This window comes from Lygodium microphyllum, chromosome 23 (genome assembly GCF_053477565.2).
Source record: "Lygodium microphyllum isolate KBCC chromosome 23, Lygodium_microphyllum_v1.1.10, whole genome shotgun sequence".
Taxonomy (NCBI): Eukaryota; Viridiplantae; Streptophyta; class Polypodiopsida; order Schizaeales; family Lygodiaceae; genus Lygodium; species Lygodium microphyllum.
In genome coordinates, this window is record NC_141157.1 from 10,041,232 (window position 1) to 10,053,615 (window position 12,384).

The window sequence follows — 12,384 nt, forward strand, 5'->3', positions numbered from 1 at the left end:
AAAAGACAAACATCACTTAGAGAAGATACATAAAAGCTCTTTCCAGAGTGATTATCTTGCATGGAAATGATAGGACTTACATCTTGTATAGTGTTTGAAACCTTAGCATATGCATTAGCTAAGTGTTAAGTAAAAATTTTCATGGTATTGCCCCTTGATCCCAAGGGGGAGAGCAAATATGCGATGGAAGGGTTATCGCGACTATTCTTGCAATGTTTGAAAAAGAGTACCATTGTTTTTTTGATTGATTGAATAACACCCTAAATGCTTTTACATTCAACTAATTGTTGGATTGTGGTTTGGATGAATATTCCAAGTGCTTGTGATTGATGGTAAATGCATGGCAGAGGTCCGTGATGCCAAGTTGCCATGGGAATAAATACATGTTTTCTTAAATATGATATTAGGGTTGAATGCCTTGTTTGTGCTTGATTCCTAAATGAATTAATTAAGGAAAGGATATCTTTCATGGGTGGATCATCTCCAAGATCACACCGTGGATTAACTCGAGAAGGGCACTGCTCAATTCATGGGCTGAAGGTGGAGTGGTGAAAAGGCCATCCGTAGAAATTGTCTTTCACTCCTAGGCCGCTTGGGGTCAGGTGGAGCTTTGGACACCCCTTGGTTAGTCTAGAATGGATTTGTAGACCGCCGCGAGCCCAACGTCTATGGCGTTGGAAGATCCTATTCTAGATAAAGGATGGAAATTTTGGTGCCATGTAATTTGAACCGGATACTTCTGTAGGGCAGAAGGGAAATATAATTTCTCCTGTATGGGCAGGAGACAAAGACTAACTTGAAGATAAGTTAAGGAACTTGTTTATTAAAAGGATTGTTTGCCCTATTTTTGTGTCGGTGCTTTAAGTTACACAAATGAACCATGTTCCCTAAAAGGCTCAATTAAGGAATCTGATTTTAAATGTCACACATAATTGTGGTAGAACCTAATTATTAGAAAAATAAAGCTACCAAGGGAAGCGGGTGAGCAGAATCCTCGACCGGTCTAGGGTGGTTTCAAAAAACTCAGACGTTTCTGATAAGGTTTCACCAACGTCCGATTGACCCTTAGGAATTGTTAGGTTAGAACCCCCAATTCATGCCATTTTAGGGGACCGGAATGGGACTATGCCCTATGGGTAGAGAGGTTGAGCAGTGCATCCCTCTCGTTTTTCATTCTCTTTGAACCAAGTGTGGCATGGATTTGCTTTGGCTTGGGTATCTCTGTGTAAAGTAGGATGTCCAAGAATGTTGTCAAGAGACATTGACCACTAGGAACCCAAATTCAGGTCTATCCTAGTGGGTCGACCGTGATCGTTCCGTTGCGTGGTAAACTCAAGAAACCCTAGGCAACAAACCTTGTGACATTCCATGGGAGTGACAGGAAATGTCGCTTATACTCGTCTCTTGATGGACCGCTAAAAACGTGCCTAGATATGCACATTATATTTTCTTGGTTATTGTGATTTTACCCTTCTCAAAGCATGCTCATTTTTACTCCTTGGATTCACTTGCACAGATGATGTGGATGGGGCCTTATGTGTACATAATAATGTGATTTGACTCATGTGCCTTGTGCCTATATATATAGGAGGGGTGCAAGGGAGTTGTGTACTAGTGCATCGTACGTAAAATGTCCTAAGGAACATGTGTCATTTTCAAGTGTAAATGTGAATGTACAAAGGTGATGGATGAATGGTGCACAAGCATGCAATGTTGGGGCGAATTTTGTGTACGAGGGCAACATAGGGTACTAGTGGTTGATTATGCACTAACATAGGAAATTGTGGATGAAGTTTAGTCTCTTAAGGTGGTGGCATTGCAAGGTGCAAAAGACACACATGCAAATCGTGCACTGGCATGCTAATGTGTATTGTGATGCTCGTAGATGCACTAGAATGAGCTATGCACATATGGCTATATTAGTGTGCTTAAAGGGTTTGGGTTATGCAAGGGTTACTTCAAGGTATAAGATGGAAAAAAACTATGAGCAAGGGACTGTGTGGAGTGCAGTTGAGATACACACATATTTGTGTGCTAGGTGAGTGGACTAGGTTTTTGCACAAGGTTATGTGCACAAGGGTAGGCTAGTGTAGCCTAAGCATCGCATTACAAGTGAGTATGGTGCAGCTAGAATGCTTTAGTCCTCAAGGCTCAAATGCATACATGTGAGTTCATACACAAAAGTAAGGTGTAAAAATACACAGGTATGTTAAGTAGTCATGTGCACCTATGCATGTGTGCTTGTGCATGCTTACTAAGATCACTAAGTGTTTCCTAGCATGAAAAGAGGGTGCAATACAACACTAGTGTATATGATAGTGAGTTATTCTCTATGAATGCGAATCCTAAAATGCAATGGATAAGGAGTAGCCTTAGTGCCCGTGTGCACTAAAGTAGGATAACTTTATTCAGGTTTACAATATTGCTCGTGCACATGTGTAAGAAGGGCAGCATCTCATAAGCATGAGATACATGGAATGCTAGAAACTATAGCCTTTATTATCACATATATGAAGATAATGTCAAAAAAACCATGAATACATGAAAATAGAAGCCATAGCCTTGCTAAGAGTCAATGATGAGCTATAGCATGAAACACACCTCATCTTAAGGTGGGGCGAGAAAGTCACCTATATACCATGGTGGGAAATGTACACACCCATGTCATGGTGGAAGTAACCATGAAGGTCCTTGGACGAGTGTTATTCCAAGGACGACAAAATCATAAGAAGATACCTACATTTGGCTGATTAGCCTTATTCATAGCAAACTTAGCTTCTCATATCCTGGGCTAAAATAGACTAAAATTATTTGCATTACAAACAAGCCCTTCTTTAAAAAGCTTTATTCTCAAAGCTAAGAATATGGGAAAATATAAGGGATTGGACTTGGATTTCAAAGATCCATGTGCTAAAGAAGATTTCATATCCAATGAAGCTCAAGTGAGATCACTGCAGTGAATTTCCTACATATTATCTCATAATATGGGGAAAAAAAAACATAACTCGCAGTAGACATCTCCTTTATTGAGCAAATGAGATGTCATATTGAAGTAGATACTGAAGGCCATCATGTTCAAGGATGAAACCTTAACTTTGATTATGATAAGTCATTTTATTTAATGATACTATTTGTAATATAGCAAGCTGTATTATGCAAGATAGCCATGTTTTCCAAACATTCTTCCTCTCAAGAACATGAAGAAACAATGACTAAGTAGCACCAAATATCGAGCATGGAAGGATTTGTTGCAAGCTTATTTTCCTAGAACAAAGCCACTTGAATTGAATGGAATACCAATATTATAGCCATCAAGCATAGAAAAATTGTCATCAAGTAGAAGTATCAAGCCACTAGGATCAAGGTATAATGCATCATCCCCATAATCATTTCCAAAATCCCCCAAATCATAAAGAAACATAGTGTCATCATTATGCCTATCATCCATGTCATATACATATGCATTCCAAGCATAATGTCCATAGACATCCTCATAAAGAAGCTCATATGCATCATCGTCTAATGACCCAGTGTCTTCAAGACATTCAGTTGCAATACAATCCTCTTGAGTCACAGGGAAACGATGTAACTCTTGGGCTTGTTCTTATTCTAGATCATCGTCATTCATTTGTGTCTCAGTGTCTACTTGAAACTCTTGATGCTCTTGTACTCTATCAACTTCTTGTCCATCTTCATCATCCATATCATCTTTAGCTTCTTAATTTCTTCATATACATCTTCATGTTAACCAAGTTTCTCTTCTTCCTCTTTCTTTTCCATAGCTCTTGCAATCAAAGTATTCGCCTTTGTAGTAGGTGATGCCATGATAGCATGCTTCCCATTTTCTTTATTATGGTAATATCCCAAAGAATTAGCATGAGGCTCCCTTACATAGGGCTATACATAGGTGATGTCATGATAGCATGCTTCCCGTTTTCTTTATGATGGTAATACCCCAAAGAATTAGCATGAGGCTCCCTTACATAGGGCTATACATAGGAATCATAAGAGCTACCATTCAATTCCGTTATATAGGGCTATCCATAGGAGTCTTGAAGATGACCGTACATTGCATAGGGATATGCAAAATGATGCTACCCATTAGCATCATGATAATGACCATGATTATGTGGGGATTATATCCATAATCTTGGCCCATAACTTGTCCCATAGAGTTTGGAGAATCACTATGATTATGATGCTAAAGATTACCATAATGATGTGGCTGACCAACATGTGACTGCCTTTGCCCATGCAAATGTGGAACTCGTGTTTGGCTCATCATGTTCTCAAATAGCCTCTTTTTGTTTTCATCATACCTAGCGTGCATTTCATCCCAGTGTGTTTGATATTTGGATTGCATAAATGATACTTTATGGTCCTTACATGCATGATGATGTCTAGGACAATAGGCATCATGCACATTTGCATTTTGTCCATATGCATAAGGTTGATGCTACTCAAAGTTGCATGGTGATTGTCCATGGCTATGATATGATTCATTTGCATTTGACCATGAGATTCTGTATATGGCTGCTTTCCATGTACCTCATATCCTTCACTACATTGCCCATATGCCTTTGATCCATATTCACTAGCATAATGCTACTCATGTACATGACTAGGTCCATACGCACTAGCCTAATGTTGTCCATGTCCTTATGATCATGTGCATGTTGCTAGTCATGGCCCTTTTCATGGTGATACTATTGCTCATAGCAATGTTGATCATAAGGTTGATGTCCATGCCATGTATATGCTTCATGATCTTCATGATGATAAGCATGTTGCATGATTGCATGGTAATCTTGTTGTTCTTGCATAACTATTCCAAATGCATAAAAATATGATGGCATTTTCCTCACTCTACCAAAGTTTCCAAAGAGCATATAATTAGTGCTTATTTCTCTTGATCATAGCTCCAAGTCTAGTGTGTCTTGCTTGTCATTGTAGACCTTTCTAGAAAATCTACTTCGTTCGGGATAATGCTCGAATACGGTTGATGTCTAGTTCTATTTACTTATGTTGGCTTCCTTATTTATTAATGATATCTACTTCAAGTTATTTAATTAGGAATGATCATGATGATAGTAAACATCATGATACTTTTTGGGACAACAATTGCACATTAATGAATATAATATGTATTTTTTGTGTCTGCATGTCAAACCTGAATGTTAAATGCCTAAAAGGGTTATGAATTCATTTAGAAAGTTGTTTGCAACAACATGGTAATTTCAGGCAGTTTGATGTTTTTATGTGTTCTTGTTGTGGACTTAAGAGGCCGTAACACTTCGGTGATCCTCCTAGTTTCATGGGCAACATTCTCATGATTTAGGCATCATGCATGGAAATAAGAAATTTGCAAGACAGTGCAATATTGCGATGGTTTTAGTCAATATCCTGAAGATCTCCATTATTCAGGAGTTCTCAATGATATGGGTTCAAAGCAGTCTAGTTCCAGTTGAAAATTTTGATCTATAATAGCCAGTAGTTTCAAGGGTTCATTTTGAGAGTTTCAAGATGTAGCCCTCATTTCAAGTCTTTAGGTTTCTTTTTAAAGTTGAAATGTGAATGGAGAAAGATACAATAGTAGCAAAAGAGGGTGCAATCTATTGAGAGGAAACTTGAGACGATGAGAGAAAATAGAGATTCAAGCAGTTTTAGGGTAGATATGCATTCAAGCAGATTCTTGCAATTCAGACAGTTTCTTGCAATTCAGATAGTTTCTTGCAGTTCGGGAAAATTCGTGTAATTCAAGTAGATTCATGTTATTCAAATGTTCAGGACATGATGGAAAAGAATACAGGAGGAACAATGGAAGCTGCCTAAAGAAATGTAGATAGAGGAGCAACAAAAACCACAAGACCTGCCAAAGCGATTCGCAAGGTTCAAAAAGGGAGATATGGTGGTGATCTTGCTGGGAGCCAAACGATAGGGGTAAGCAAGCAAACCAATCGAGGGACTTGCCAAGGTCAAAGAGGTCAATTTAGCTAGGGAAGGGGAGACCCCACGACCTGTCTTTATAGCCGATGACTTGACTGAGCAAGATGATGTAAGTCTCGTTACTCTCTTGTGAGAGTATATATACGTCTTTGCTCAGTCCCTAGAAGAGCTCAAAGGGGTAGACCCGAGTGTGGTGACTTACAACATATCCATGATACCTGCCGCAACATCGGTCAAGCAACGACTATATCCCATGAATCCAAATCACACCCATGCCATCAAGAAAGAAATGAACAAGCTAATGAGAGCAGGATTTATCTACGAAATTGAACACACAGACTAGGTTTCCCACATAGTCATAGAAGAAGAAGAAGAAGAGGAGGAGGAGGAGAGAGAGAGAGAGAGAGAGGGAGAGAAAGAGAGAGAGAGAGAGAAGAAGAAGAAGAAGAGAGGTGAGAAGGGAGAGAGACAAAGAAGAAGAATAATAATAATAATAATAATAAGAGAGAGAGAGAGAGAGAGAGAGACTCTTTGAAGAATCTCCTTCTCTTCCCCTCCCTGGAGGGTGGTGGCCACACGTACATATCTTTACCCCCTAAATTATCCTCCACTGCAGCTTAATTCTCTCCCCAACTTGGCCCCCGCTATTGGAGTACAAGGCGTGGAAGTCTTGTGCAATTCACGTCTAAGTGAGACTAAGATCGAGAATGGTCCCCAAGCAAAAAATGTCACATGTGAATGGCAACCCCACGATGAGAAACGAAGCCTCGGCAACAAGGACATCACTGCCAATTCAACTGCGGTACCGGTCGTAAGTAATGTATTTCCAAATTAATAGATGCTTGCTGTGATTTCTGCATGAGATGCATTAGACTCGTATTATGCCGCACTAGAATATGTCATTGAAAAGGATGAATTCCATCTCAAATATTCGAAGATGAAGTTTGCAAAGTGCTTGTATCAAGGGAAGTTAATTGCACCTAGTTGCTATGTGACAAATCCATGCACAACATAAGCAACATATAAGATTCTAAAGTATTAAGCATCGATAAGACTTCGATTAATATTTACCTAGGACAATATTGTTTAAGGTTCATAGATGCACATAGACGGTACATGCATGGGAGAGATTATGTGAAACTTACATCAATGATACATGTTTCCTTGCCTTATGAGAAAGGAAGATAAAATGTTGCATAGTAGGGAAAGGTTAAAAGACAAACATCACTTAGAGAAGATACATAAAAGCTCTTTCCAGAGTGATTATCTTGCATGGAAATGATAGGACTTACATCTTGTATAGTGTTTGAAACCTTAGCATATGCATTAGCTAAGTGTTAAGTAAAAATTTTCATGGTATTGCCCCTTGATCCCAAGGGGGAGAGCAAATATGCGATGGAAGGGTTATCGCGACTATTCTTGCAATGTTTGAAAAAGAGTACCATTGTTTTTTTGATTGATTGAATAACACCCTAAATGCTTTTACATTCAACTAATTGTTGGATTGTGGTTTGGATGAATATTCCAAGTGCTTGTGATTGATGGTAAATGCATGGCAGAGGTCCGTGATGCCAAGTTGCCATGGGAATAAATACATGTTTTCTTAAATATGATATTAGGGTTGAATGCCTTGTTTGTGCTTGATTCCTAAATGAATTAATTAAGGAAAGGATATCTTTCATGGGTGGATCATCTCCAAGATCACACCGTGGATTAACTCGAGAAGGGCACTGCTCAATTCATGGGCTGAAGGTGGAGTGGTGAAAAGGCCATCCGTAGAAATTGTCTTTCACTCCTAGGCCGCTTGGGGTCAGGTGGAGCTTTGGACACCCCTTGGTTAGTCTAGAATGGATTTGTAGACCGCCGCGAGCCCAACGTCTATGGCGTTGGAAGATCCTATTCTAGATAAAGGATGGAAATTTTGGTGCCATGTAATTTGAACCGGATACTTCTGTAGGGCAGAAGGGAAATATAATTTCTCCTGTATGGGCAGGAGACAAAGACTAACTTGAAGATAAGTTAAGGAACTTGTTTATTAAAAGGATTGTTTGCCCTATTTTTGTGTCGGTGCTTTAAGTTACACAAATGAACCATGTTCCCTAAAAGGCTCAATTAAGGAATCTGATTTTAAATGTCACACATAATTGTGGTAGAACCTAATTATTAGAAAAATAAAGCTACCAAGGGAAGCGGGTGAGCAGAATCCTCGACCGGTCTAGGGTGGTTTCAAAAAACTCAGACGTTTCTGATAAGGTTTCACCAACGTCCGATTGACCCTTAGGAATTGTTAGGTTAGAACCCCCAATTCATGCCATTTTAGGGGACCGGAATGGGACTATGCCCTATGGGTAGAGAGGTTGAGCAGTGCATCCCTCTCGTTTTTCATTCTCTTTGAACCAAGTGTGGCATGGATTTGCTTTGGCTTGGGTATCTCTGTGTAAAGTAGGATGTCCAAGAATGTTGTCAAGAGACATTGACCACTAGGAACCCAAATTCAGGTCTATCCTAGTGGGTCGACCGTGATCGTTCCGTTGCGTGGTAAACTCAAGAAACCCTAGGCAACAAACCTTGTGACATTCCATGGGAGTGACAGGAAATGTCGCTTATACTCGTCTCTTGATGGACCGCTAAAAACGTGCCTAGATATGCACATTATATTTTCTTGGTTATTGTGATTTTACCCTTCTCAAAGCATGCTCATTTTTACTCCTTGGATTCACTTGCACAGATGATGTGGATGGGGCCTTATGTGTACATAATAATGTGATTTGACTCATGTGCCTTGTGCCTATATATATAGGAGGGGTGCAAGGGAGTTGTGTACTAGTGCATCGTACGTAAAATGTCCTAAGGAACATGTGTCATTTTCAAGTGTAAATGTGAATGTACAAAGGTGATGGATGAATGGTGCACAAGCATGCAATGTTGGGGCGAATTTTGTGTACGAGGGCAACATAGGGTACTAGTGGTTGATTATGCACTAACATAGGAAATTGTGGATGAAGTTTAGTCTCTTAAGGTGGTGGCATTGCAAGGTGCAAAAGACACACATGCAAATCGTGCACTGGCATGCTAATGTGTATTGTGATGCTCGTAGATGCACTAGAATGAGCTATGCACATATGGCTATATTAGTGTGCTTAAAGGGTTTGGGTTATGCAAGGGTTACTTCAAGGTATAAGATGGAAAAAAACTATGAGCAAGGGACTGTGTGGAGTGCAGTTGAGATACACACATATTTGTGTGCTAGGTGAGTGGACTAGGTTTTTGCACAAGGTTATGTGCACAAGGGTAGGCTAGTGTAGCCTAAGCATCGCATTACAAGTGAGTATGGTGCAGCTAGAATGCTTTAGTCCTCAAGGCTCAAATGCATACATGTGAGTTCATACACAAAAGTAAGGTGTAAAAATACACAGGTATGTTAAGTAGTCATGTGCACCTATGCATGTGTGCTTGTGCATGCTTACTAAGATCACTAAGTGTTTCCTAGCATGAAAAGAGGGTGCAATACAACACTAGTGTATATGATAGTGAGTTATTCTCTATGAATGCGAATCCTAAAATGCAATGGATAAGGAGTAGCCTTAGTGCCCGTGTGCACTAAAGTAGGATAACTTTATTCAGGTTTACAATATTGCTCGTGCACATGTGTAAGAAGGGCAGCATCTCATAAGCATGAGATACATGGAATGCTAGAAACTATAGCCTTTATTATCACATATATGAAGATAATGTCAAAAAAACCATGAATACATGAAAATAGAAGCCATAGCCTTGCTAAGAGTCAATGATGAGCTATAGCATGAAACACACCTCATCTTAAGGTGGGGCGAGAAAGTCACCTATATACCATGGTGGGAAATGTACACACCCATGTCATGGTGGAAGTAACCATGAAGGTCCTTGGACGAGTGTTATTCCAAGGACGACAAAATCATAAGAAGATACCTACATTTGGCTGATTAGCCTTATTCATAGCAAACTTAGCTTCTCATATCCTGGGCTAAAATAGACTAAAATTATTTGCATTACAAACAAGCCCTTCTTTAAAAAGCTTTATTCTCAAAGCTAAGAATATGGGAAAATATAAGGGATTGGACTTGGATTTCAAAGATCCATGTGCTAAAGAAGATTTCATATCCAATGAAGCTCAAGTGAGATCACTGCAGTGAATTTCCTACATATTATCTCATAATATGGGGAAAAAAAAACATAACTCGCAGTAGACATCTCCTTTATTGAGCAAATGAGATGTCATATTGAAGTAGATACTGAAGGCCATCATGTTCAAGGATGAAACCTTAACTTTGATTATGATAAGTCATTTTATTTAATGATACTATTTGTAATATAGCAAGCTGTATTATGCAAGATAGCCATGTTTTCCAAACATTCTTCCTCTCAAGAACATGAAGAAACAATGACTAAGTAGCACCAAATATCGAGCATGGAAGGATTTGTTGCAAGCTTATTTTCCTAGAACAAAGCCACTTGAATTGAATGGAATACCAATATTATAGCCATCAAGCATAGAAAAATTGTCATCAAGTAGAAGTATCAAGCCACTAGGATCAAGGTATAATGCATCATCCCCATAATCATTTCCAAAATCCCCCAAATCATAAAGAAACATAGTGTCATCATTATGCCTATCATCCATGTCATATACATATGCATTCCAAGCATAATGTCCATAGACATCCTCATAAAGAAGCTCATATGCATCATCGTCTAATGACCCAGTGTCTTCAAGACATTCAGTTGCAATACAATCCTCTTGAGTCACAGGGAAACGATGTAACTCTTGGGCTTGTTCTTATTCTAGATCATCGTCATTCATTTGTGTCTCAGTGTCTACTTGAAACTCTTGATGCTCTTGTACTCTATCAACTTCTTGTCCATCTTCATCATCCATATCATCTTTAGCTTCTTAATTTCTTCATATACATCTTCATGTTAACCAAGTTTCTCTTCTTCCTCTTTCTTTTCCATAGCTCTTGCAATCAAAGTATTCGCCTTTGTAGTAGGTGATGCCATGATAGCATGCTTCCCATTTTCTTTATTATGGTAATATCCCAAAGAATTAGCATGAGGCTCCCTTACATAGGGCTATACATAGGTGATGTCATGATAGCATGCTTCCCGTTTTCTTTATGATGGTAATACCCCAAAGAATTAGCATGAGGCTCCCTTACATAGGGCTATACATAGGAATCATAAGAGCTACCATTCAATTCCGTTATATAGGGCTATCCATAGGAGTCTTGAAGATGACCGTACATTGCATAGGGATATGCAAAATGATGCTACCCATTAGCATCATGATAATGACCATGATTATGTGGGGATTATATCCATAATCTTGGCCCATAACTTGTCCCATAGAGTTTGGAGAATCACTATGATTATGATGCTAAAGATTACCATAATGATGTGGCTGACCAACATGTGACTGCCTTTGCCCATGCAAATGTGGAACTCGTGTTTGGCTCATCATGTTCTCAAATAGCCTCTTTTTGTTTTCATCATACCTAGCGTGCATTTCATCCCAGTGTGTTTGATATTTGGATTGCATAAATGATACTTTATGGTCCTTACATGCATGATGATGTCTAGGACAATAGGCATCATGCACATTTGCATTTTGTCCATATGCATAAGGTTGATGCTACTCAAAGTTGCATGGTGATTGTCCATGGCTATGATATGATTCATTTGCATTTGACCATGAGATTCTGTATATGGCTGCTTTCCATGTACCTCATATCCTTCACTACATTGCCCATATGCCTTTGATCCATATTCACTAGCATAATGCTACTCATGTACATGACTAGGTCCATACGCACTAGCCTAATGTTGTCCATGTCCTTATGATCATGTGCATGTTGCTAGTCATGGCCCTTTTCATGGTGATACTATTGCTCATAGCAATGTTGATCATAAGGTTGATGTCCATGCCATGTATATGCTTCATGATCTTCATGATGATAAGCATGTTGCATGATTGCATGGTAATCTTGTTGTTCTTGCATAACTATTCCAAATGCATAAAAATATGATGGCATTTTCCTCACTCTACCAAAGTTTCCAAAGAGCATATAATTAGTGCTTATTTCTCTTGATCATAGCTCCAAGTCTAGTGTGTCTTGCTTGTCATTGTAGACCTTTCTAGAAAATCTACTTCGTTCGGGATAATGCTCGAATACGGTTGATGTCTAGTTCTATTTACTTATGTTGGCTTCCTTATTTATTAATGATATCTACTTCAAGTTATTTAATTAGGAATGATCATGATGATAGTAAACATCATGATACTTTTTGGGACAACAATTGCACATTAATGAATATAATATGTATTTTTTGTGTCTGCATGTCAAACCTGAATGTTAAATGCCTAAAAGGGTTATGAATTCATTTAGAAAGTTGTTTGCAACA